The sequence below is a fragment of the Sorghum bicolor genome, chromosome 9 (assembly GCF_000003195.3).
Source record: "Sorghum bicolor cultivar BTx623 chromosome 9, Sorghum_bicolor_NCBIv3, whole genome shotgun sequence".
Taxonomy (NCBI): Eukaryota; Viridiplantae; Streptophyta; class Magnoliopsida; order Poales; family Poaceae; genus Sorghum; species Sorghum bicolor.
This window is the reverse complement of record NC_012878.2, coordinates 3,737,809-3,746,998: the sequence shown is the minus strand read 5'-3', so window position 1 is coordinate 3,746,998 and position 9,190 is coordinate 3,737,809. Positions and strand designations below refer to the sequence as shown.

General features: G+C 39.3%; 1 pseudogene; it reads left to right on the top strand.

Annotated features, from left to right (window-relative positions):
- Window positions 597-4,926, top strand: LOC8069470 (annotated as a pseudogene).

Sequence of the window (9,190 nt, the reverse complement as noted above, 5' to 3'; positions counted from 1 at the left end):
ATAACCATTAAAGATGGAGTCAACTGATAGTAGCGAATGGAGACATTAGTGTCCTTCCAACTTGTGTGCTCAAGAATAGTGGTATGGCCTATGCACATCCTAGGTGTTGCATTCATTTTGTCAAACATGAAAGAAAAATATGTGATTCAAAAACATTTGTCTGCTTATGAACAGTGGTTACTCTTTGGAGCATGGCCTCAAGATCAAGTTGTTTTTTCCAAAAAAAAGCAGCTAATAAACCAAGATAAATTGCACATCCCATTGACAAATCAGATTTCTTTATTGAAACTATTCATTATGTTACTATGAGTTAGTTTTATGTGTCATGAGTCCTCAGTCATTTATCTGAGCAATTGAGGTATGTCAACTACAAAATTAGTGTATCACCGAGAATACAGATGCTAAATATCTATAACATTATAACTAAAATTCTTGTTTGACTATATATAAAACTGTATTGTACAATAAATTGAAACTAATACGAAAAGATTCACCATAAGGCCTATAAATACTTGGCCTTGTGATTGCCATTTTTTCCATGCAAGCATCGTGTTTCATACATTAACTTGTTGTTTAGTACTCAACCCTCCCTACCCATGGATCCCAACTTGAATGGTGTGTGGAGCGGTTCTGAAATAGATATGGTGAGATCATTCATCGCTAGTCACAACACCAACAACACCTACACAAGTGACACAAACAAGAAGCATAATGACATTGTTGATGAGCTCCAAGCAAGGCTCCTAGGCAAAGAGAAACAACATCAGGTAACACAATTGTATGTTTATCTAGTATTTAAGATGAATACAATGTAGAACAACAACCAACAAGTTGTGGTAAGCAATGTTGTTGTGAATGATAACTTTGGTATGCCAACGCAGGATACAAATATGGAGAACATGGACATGTTTCATGGCTATATACTGGATGATGTGGTTTCCATGAATATGGTAGAGGAACCACCACGCAAGCTGAATTCTGTTCCAAAGAAAAAGAGGAAACACCCAGTGATAGCTTGGACTCATGACGAGCACAAGTAATTCATTTCTACTTTGTTCTTTTCAAATGTTCGTTACATCTTTATTTTGTACAAGTAATGAGCTAGTGGTGTATAGTATTTCATACCATGAGTCATTAAGATTTTGTTTTCACCGATACTGAGTGTACCAACAAGACATATGTTATCATCTAACATGTTAGTTATAAACCATATATATGCAGGAATTTCCTCCGCGGCCTTGAAGTGTATGGCCGTGGTAGCTGGAAGAACATATCTAGGTACTTCGTCCCCACAAGGACGCCAATCCAGATCTGCAGCCATGCACAAAAGTATTTCCAAAGGAAGGAGTGCACCACTAGGAAACAACGCTTCAGCATCAATGATGTTGGCCTCTATGACACAGAGCCATGGGTGCAAAAGAACTCTTCTAGTTTGGAGGCTCTTGCCTTTGGTCACAGTGCTTACAACACAAATAATTATGACATTGAGGGACAACATGCTGTCTTGAACAAACTCACACATGCTAGCGAGGTGAGCACGACTAGAGGTCAACACATAATAGGTAGTTCATCCAAAGATCCAATGATGGTGCAAAGTAACTCTCCTGGATGGGTGGGGCCCACCTTCCCTAACGGTGCTAACAACACAAACTACTTTGGGTTACAACATGATGCCATGAACAACCTTACATGTGTTGACCAGGTGAGCAATAACCAAGTAGCCACTTGGACTAGAGGTGAACAAGAAACAACTAGTCTTGTACCTCCAATGACGGTGCAAAATACTTCACATAGATGGGAGGTGTTTCCCATTGATGGCAGTGCTTGCAACAAAAATTACTATGTCTTTGATGGACAACAAGTTCCCATGAACAACATCACCGGGGGGCAACCATGGTGAGCAACAACCAAATAGTTACCTAGACAACAAATCAGTCTAGTTCTTCTATGGTTTAAGTGTTGGAGAGCGTTAGGAGCCACTAGACAACTAGTATTGTTAATCAATAATGGAGGTTGTCTATGATTTAGTATCAAAAGGTGGATGTAAAACTAGCTAGTTGAAGGAAATATATGGTGTTAAGTGCTAGTACTATTTCTATATGGGCTACAAAAAATTTTACTACTAGAATATTGCAATGAAATACTATCATGTGTTCTTGCCATATCTATGTGTTTGTTTGTATGTGCTAACTATATTTTGGATGTCCTCATGTTCTTTATTCTATCTATCAACTATATCTAAATGAATAGTTCTTTATTCTATATATCAACTATATCTAAATGAATAGCACAATAATAAGTTTGTCATGTGTTCGCTTGAGCTTATTAGACAAATCTGTCAGCCATTCAATAGTGTTTTTCTCTCACAACAATCATCGAATAATACTTTCTACCATGGCTTATTAGCCAAACAAACAAGGCATCAATTTCTTTGTTATAGATAAGTTTTTTTTGTATTTTTTCATAAAAGTTTGATTGCTTCATTAAAGATAAGGTTTCCAAAGAAATATTCTATAACTAAATAGGAGATACTCATTAGCTTATTTTACTGGCTTCTCTTTAAGCCACACCATGCTCTTTTGTTGCATCCAGCATCCAACCAACACTACTATAGAAAGTTATTCACTGTCGGCTCCAAAAACCCAATACCAACAGTTTTGGGCCCCATTGGAGTATGTCGGCCCTGATGGGTGACCATTACCACCAACGGTAGTAGTGAGCCAACGTTGATAGTATTTTACCACCATCGGACCAGCGTACCATACGGTGGTGACGATATCTTACCACCACCGGTTCGGCATACCAATCGGCATTGGTGATGTGACTTTCTTTGCTAGTTCGACATACTATCCGGCAGTGACAACATCTTAGCTCCACCGGTCCAGTGTACCATACGGTGATAACAACGCATCCTATAAGGTAAGCACGGGGCGACAACGTTGACCTATAAGCTGGCGGTAATGGAGGCTGATATATACTATCGGCGGCCAGACCAGAGCACTGCGCAAGAAGTGTTGTGGAAACAGATCTAAGGAGAAAAGATAAGAAGTTTTCTCGACTTTGGAAATTTATGAGGTGAGGAGGATATTTGACAACTTTCTATTTTTAATAAGCTCTTTTACCAAACAGTTGCTAAAATATTAAGAGAGGAAGTTATTTTACCAAACTCCTGGAGATTCCTCACCAGCATGGAGATGAAATTGCTTGCTCTTCTCTTTTGTGCTCTACTGCTGCGTCTGCCAACACCTTTGGAATTCATTCATGTACATAATGGTGGCGCTCTGCTGCCTTCACATGAACAAATCGACGCCATCTGAGAATTTAAAAAGAGGCCTCGATCCTCCAAACCCGGAAGACCGAGAGGGATGGGATGGTATGATGGGAGCTCGCTGCTCCTCAGAGTAGTATAAACAGAGCTAGAACATAGATCCTTCACCTGCACGTACAACAACCGCGATCAAGCTGAAGTTGAGCACCACTGGCACTAGGAAAATTTTTTCGGCACCTGCCGATAAATAAGAAATTTTGGACATTTCGAAAATTTCGGATGAAATTTAAATAAATTAAAATTGATTTTTTTAAAAAATTTGACATCATTTTACTAAAAAAGCTTTCTAATATATCACTCATCATAAATTTATATAATATTAATGAAATAACACAATATATTATTGCGGTAGTATAGCGGGCTGACGGTGGGCGAGCTGTATATGCTAGTGTCACGGAATATGTGAGTGAGAAAATTAAATAATTTTGAAGAAATTTAGGGCTTTGATAAGACTAGAAGATATGGTGGGTCATTTTATTGTTGTTTGGAGTAATTTTGAAGCGAAACATGAATTTAACCGAAAAATTTGACCGATACAAAAAAAATTTCGGACCTCACTGAAAAATGCGAAATTTCGGATATTTCGACGAAATTTCACCGAAAAAGAAAACCCTAGCTAGTCGTCTTGGTCGATCGATCTCTTTGTGCGGCAGACAGGCTAGCAAATGGAGGTGCTCGTCAAGGTTGGGCCGTGGGGTGGCCGCGGGGGCCACGAGCGGGACACCGTGGCCACCGCTGGCGTCGCGCCGCATCCGCTGCGAGGGGGCCGTCGACGCCATCTCCTTCACCTTCGTCACCAACGTCGGCAAGCACGGGCCGTTTGGTGAGCCGCGGCAGGGCACGCCCTTCAGCGTCCCACTGCAGAACGGCGCTCGCGTCGTTGGGGTTCTTTGGGAGGTCAGGATCCCTGCTCGATGCCTTGGGTGTCTACGTGCATCCGTAGTGACCAACCATTAGCGCGATCGAACAAGCTTTGTGTTGCGACTTGCATAAGGTTTCAGAACAATCACATGCCACTACTCATTTGCAGTCATCTGTATGAATTATGAAGTGTGCTTGAACTGGAGGAACGACGACTCTCCATGCGAAATATGGAATGCTATGTTATTTATTATTATAATATATGTATGGTGCATGATGGACTCAAAACAGAGCAAATGTGTTGAGAACAAGAACATATATTGCAATAATATAATACAGTTGTCCATGAAATTTCAGTATATATGTCGGAGACCACAAACCGTAATCTTTCAGAAGCATTAGAAATTTTGGGGTTTAGTTACGCTTGTAGAAATTTCAGAAGCATTAGAAATCTACTGTTATGATTATTAATGAATCGAACAATTGTGCAGCAGTGTCGACCTGACATACTCTGAAACTTTCGCAATGGACTAATAGTTTAATTATCCAAAAATCTGAACTAGGGAGCATCCTGGAGTGTGCGTGTAGTGTGGTTCAGGGCTTTAGTGCACTGGGGCCTTGCTGCTCTTGCACCTCCACCGGATCTCGACTTCCTGGAGCGGTGGCTCCAAACCCGCTCTTCACTCACGCCGGTGCTACGCAAGGGATTCGACTCCCTCGTCATCCTCATGGCCTGATGCCTCTGGAAAGAGCGCAATCGGAGGGTCTTCCATGGTGAGTCTCGCACCGCTATGCAGATCGCTGTCGTGGTCGCGGAGGAGGCCGACCGGTGGTTGCAGGCAGGGTTCCGCCACCTCGCCGCGCTTTCGGCGTCAGGGGCTGCTAGCTTTTCGTCGCATCGCGCCATCGTTTTGTAATCCTAGTTTTCTCTTCTTTGTTTGGACGGGGTAAAGACTGCTCGCAATAGTGTGCCGCTTGCTGTCTAGGCCGTTCGTCGTTTACCTTTGTCCTCTGTATCCAAACTCCCTTTCATTCTTAATGATATACATGCAGTGCATGGTCACGAAAAAAAAAATAGGGAACATCAGTATTGGTCTGAATGGTCTGAAGTTCTCTAAAAGCTAAAGATGTTGGAAAGACGAAGAAAGTATATATAGCATAAATGTTGCAATTTTTCTTTTGCAAAAGGAATAAGCCACTACCAGATAATTTTGTTTCTTAAAACCTAATTTTGTTTTCTTAAAACCTAATTACATCAGTTTGGATTTACCAGGTCATGGGATTAGCACTAACTATTTAATCCCTCAACTCTGAAATAGGACTAGCAGCTCGTCTGTTTGAGTCTCTAGCTATCTGCAGGTGACAGTGGCAGCAAATAGATTCATTAGTTCAGCAGCAGGCAACCTCTGCCATCACCATGCGAGGTATGTAGAAGTAGAACAGGAGCAGGGAGGTTTCAGTCATCAGTAGCTGGCTGCATCTTTGTTCAAAACTTCAGTTAGTTAGTAGCCCGTAGTTTGATTGAATGTAGTCCAGTCCTGGCAAAATCAGTTCCTTCACAGGGAAGTATTTAAGCCCTCCGCTGTGTACAACAAGACTAGGAAAGGTGGAATTCCAACCACTCATCGATAAAATTAGAGGGAGACGAACCATGGGCCAAGCCCAAATAATCCAACAAATCCTTGTTTTTGGATTTTCTTTTTCTCAACAGGGAAACAAACATGTAAAATATAGGAAACGGTGCCAGTCGGGACTAAGGATGAAAACGGAACGGAAATATTCCGTACCGACCGCTTTCGTTTTCTACATTATGATATCATTTTCTATATTATAAAACTGTTTTCGAATTTTGTTAAACATAAAACTTTGTCAGTTTCAGTTGGTTTCACAACCCTTTTTGTTTATTTTTTATACTCTTTAATTGCTAAAATATAGAAATATTCCGTACCGACCGCATTCGTTTTCTACATTGTAATTCCGTTTTCGACCGTTTCCGACCGTTTTCATCCTTAGTCGGGACATGATTTAATACATCCGTTTTCATCTCTAGTAGTAGACAACAAACGAGCCGGCAACCAAAATAGTTGTTATGTTCATCCTGTGTAATATCTGATTTTAAGAACAAAACCAGATATGCACCATATATGAGTCTTAGAAGCCAAATCTCTCATATAGCTACAAATAAGGGGTAATATCAAAAGACAATGCATAAAATATATAACATACATAATATAAAAAGATAACTTTTGATAGCAAATAGCGGATAGACAACTCCAAACTCCGGGTATTAACTTTTCTCTATAGGATCCAACTGACTGGTTGATCACAAGCCTAAACTTCTCCTGAGGTTTGGGGGAAATAGCAAGAGTGAGTCCATGTCGAACTCCACAAGTATAGCAACTAGACTGTATAGATCCCACAATCTCATGATCAATGTGACATAAATAATGTAGAGCATTAAACAATAAATAATGAGCATATTAACACACAAGAATCATCACCCTTAATGTAGATGTCCCCAAGGCCGCTTCTGACCGTGAGCTCGGCTAGTATACTAGTTTTAAACACTCTGCAGAGGTTGTACATCTTTACCCATGAGTCATGATTTACCCTTTCGCCCGAGGCCCGTCGACCTTTTAACCCACTACCAAGGAAGGTCGGCAGGAATCACTATGAAGCCTTTCAAAAGTTCGTCTAACATGTTAGGGCCGCAAGGTTTCCTTCGCGAGCAGATATAGATACCCCTTCCGAATGGCACAATGACGCGCAGCCTATACACATAGGGACAGGGGCTTGCACTATACCCGTGTCGGTTCAGCCCCTCCGCCCTTTCGGGTAACCTCTAACAAGCTAGAAAAGGTCTTCATACTGAGCTAAAGCCAGAGCCATTATAGCCCTCATGGTTGCACTGTTGTCCCGGGTGATCACGTACAGATAAATCCTCAAGTTGTTAAAAAGTCATTTTTATTGTTTATTACTTAACATTAATCTAGCCACAGGATCATGGTCACAGAAATAAAATCCAAATGCTATACTTGCCTTAATCCAAATGCTCTTGTTGATCTTGCTAGTTGTCTAAGATTCCAATCTTGATCACTGAAGCACTCTTGATCACCACGAATTGCTCACCGGCTAAACTCGATCATCGCTAACACAAACAAACGGAGAAAACATACACGAAGCAAACAAGGCTACAATTAGAACAGTACACCAATCATATAAAAACAGTAGGAAAAGTTTATAAAAAGATTTTACGCATCGCTACGATTCCACGAACGTAAAGATCACGAAAATCGGAGCTAAAACGGAGAAGTTATGAATTTTCTAAGATTTTATATAGAAAAGTAATTAATTAATTAGGGTCACGAAAATAAAAAGTTTCAAACTGAGAAAACAATGTTACTAACATGTAGAGCTCATTAAAACAAACCTAACGCAATTTGAATGGGTCAAATCGGAGTTAAAATGAATATTTTATGGCCAAAAGAAAGTCAGTGGCAATTCTGTAAATAGTGAAAACGTATTTTTAATCTAAAATCGAGCTGTTTGTATTTTCCAAACAGAAAGATAAAGTGATTGGGGCTTACGTTGGTGGACAGGGAGTAGGTTCACCGGTAGTGACGCTTTCTTGGAGCTACAGCAACGCCGGAGCAGCCGACCGTTCGTAGATGTCGTGTATAGGCGAGACGATGGCGATCACGTTGTAGAGAAGAAAATATAAATTTTATTTTACTACCTTAGGAATTCTTAAATTAGAGGCTTCCTATATGATAGTCTTTGATGTGCTTTGCCTAAGGGTTGGTACATATATATATAGGGAGAAAAACTCCCCACCTCCACATCAACTAGCGATATGGTACTAATTGATTTGCAACCTTCATCTTTACTAATAAGCCTAATTAATTATTAAAGCCCATTAGTAAATAACTACATGGTTTTTGGGATTTATTATGGGCTTTGACGTTGGAAAAATAATAAGAGATTTATTATTTTTCGGAATTAATTATTTTTTTTGATAAAATAATTCTAGAAAAGTTTAGAATTAGTAGTTAAGCCACGAAAAATACTCCAAAAGCTCCAAAAATTCGGGAAAAATTCTCAGATATATTATAGAACATGGGGAACCCGAATAAAGTTTTTGGAGCTCATGATAAGATTATTTAGAGCATCTAAAAATTAGATCATGCTCAGAGAAAACTGAGAACAGAAGATGGAAAAATTCCCGAAAAGTTTGTAGAGAGTGCTTGATGGACGAGGAACTAAAAGAAGTGCTTTGAGTGACAAAGAAAATATTTTAGGAGGCTCCTAATAAAAATTTGAGCTTAGAAACAAGGAATTTGGTTGTAAATAAAAGATAAATACGTGCCGAATAAGGAAGATCGATCTACTAAATGTATTTTAAATATTTTTCTTCCTATCAACACATAAAGGAGCAACAAGCATCACATCAAAACATATGCACCAGCATGTATGCATAATAATATTGCTAAGCCTTATGATAAATTTTAATTTAATGAAAAATATTATTTTTTCTATATTTTCATGAGCACAAAAATACAAAATTAAATAATTTTATCTATATTTCAAAAGGAGTAAATTTTAGAGTGTTACAATTCTACCCCCCTTAAGATGAATTTCGTCCTCGAGATTCGGAAGACGGTTATCAAAGAGACGTAGATTTTGAATCTTGTTCACTTTCTTGAGTAGTTATATCTTCATAGCAATGATTCCACTCTCTTACTTCAAGTAGCCTCTCAAGTATTCCTAAAATATTGACGAGACACCTAGTGTAGTAGGTACGATCCTTCTTTAACTTATTTCTCCTATTGTTTTTAGACGCTACACATCATATAGTCTTTTAAATTCGCTGTACCGAGTCTCTTGATCCAAGGTTAGTTTCATCACTAAGTTCCAATTATCGGTACCTTTATCACAGTTAAGTTGCTTCACTCTCACACTATACATACAACTCTGTAGACTTTGGTGTCATCTGATCCTCAT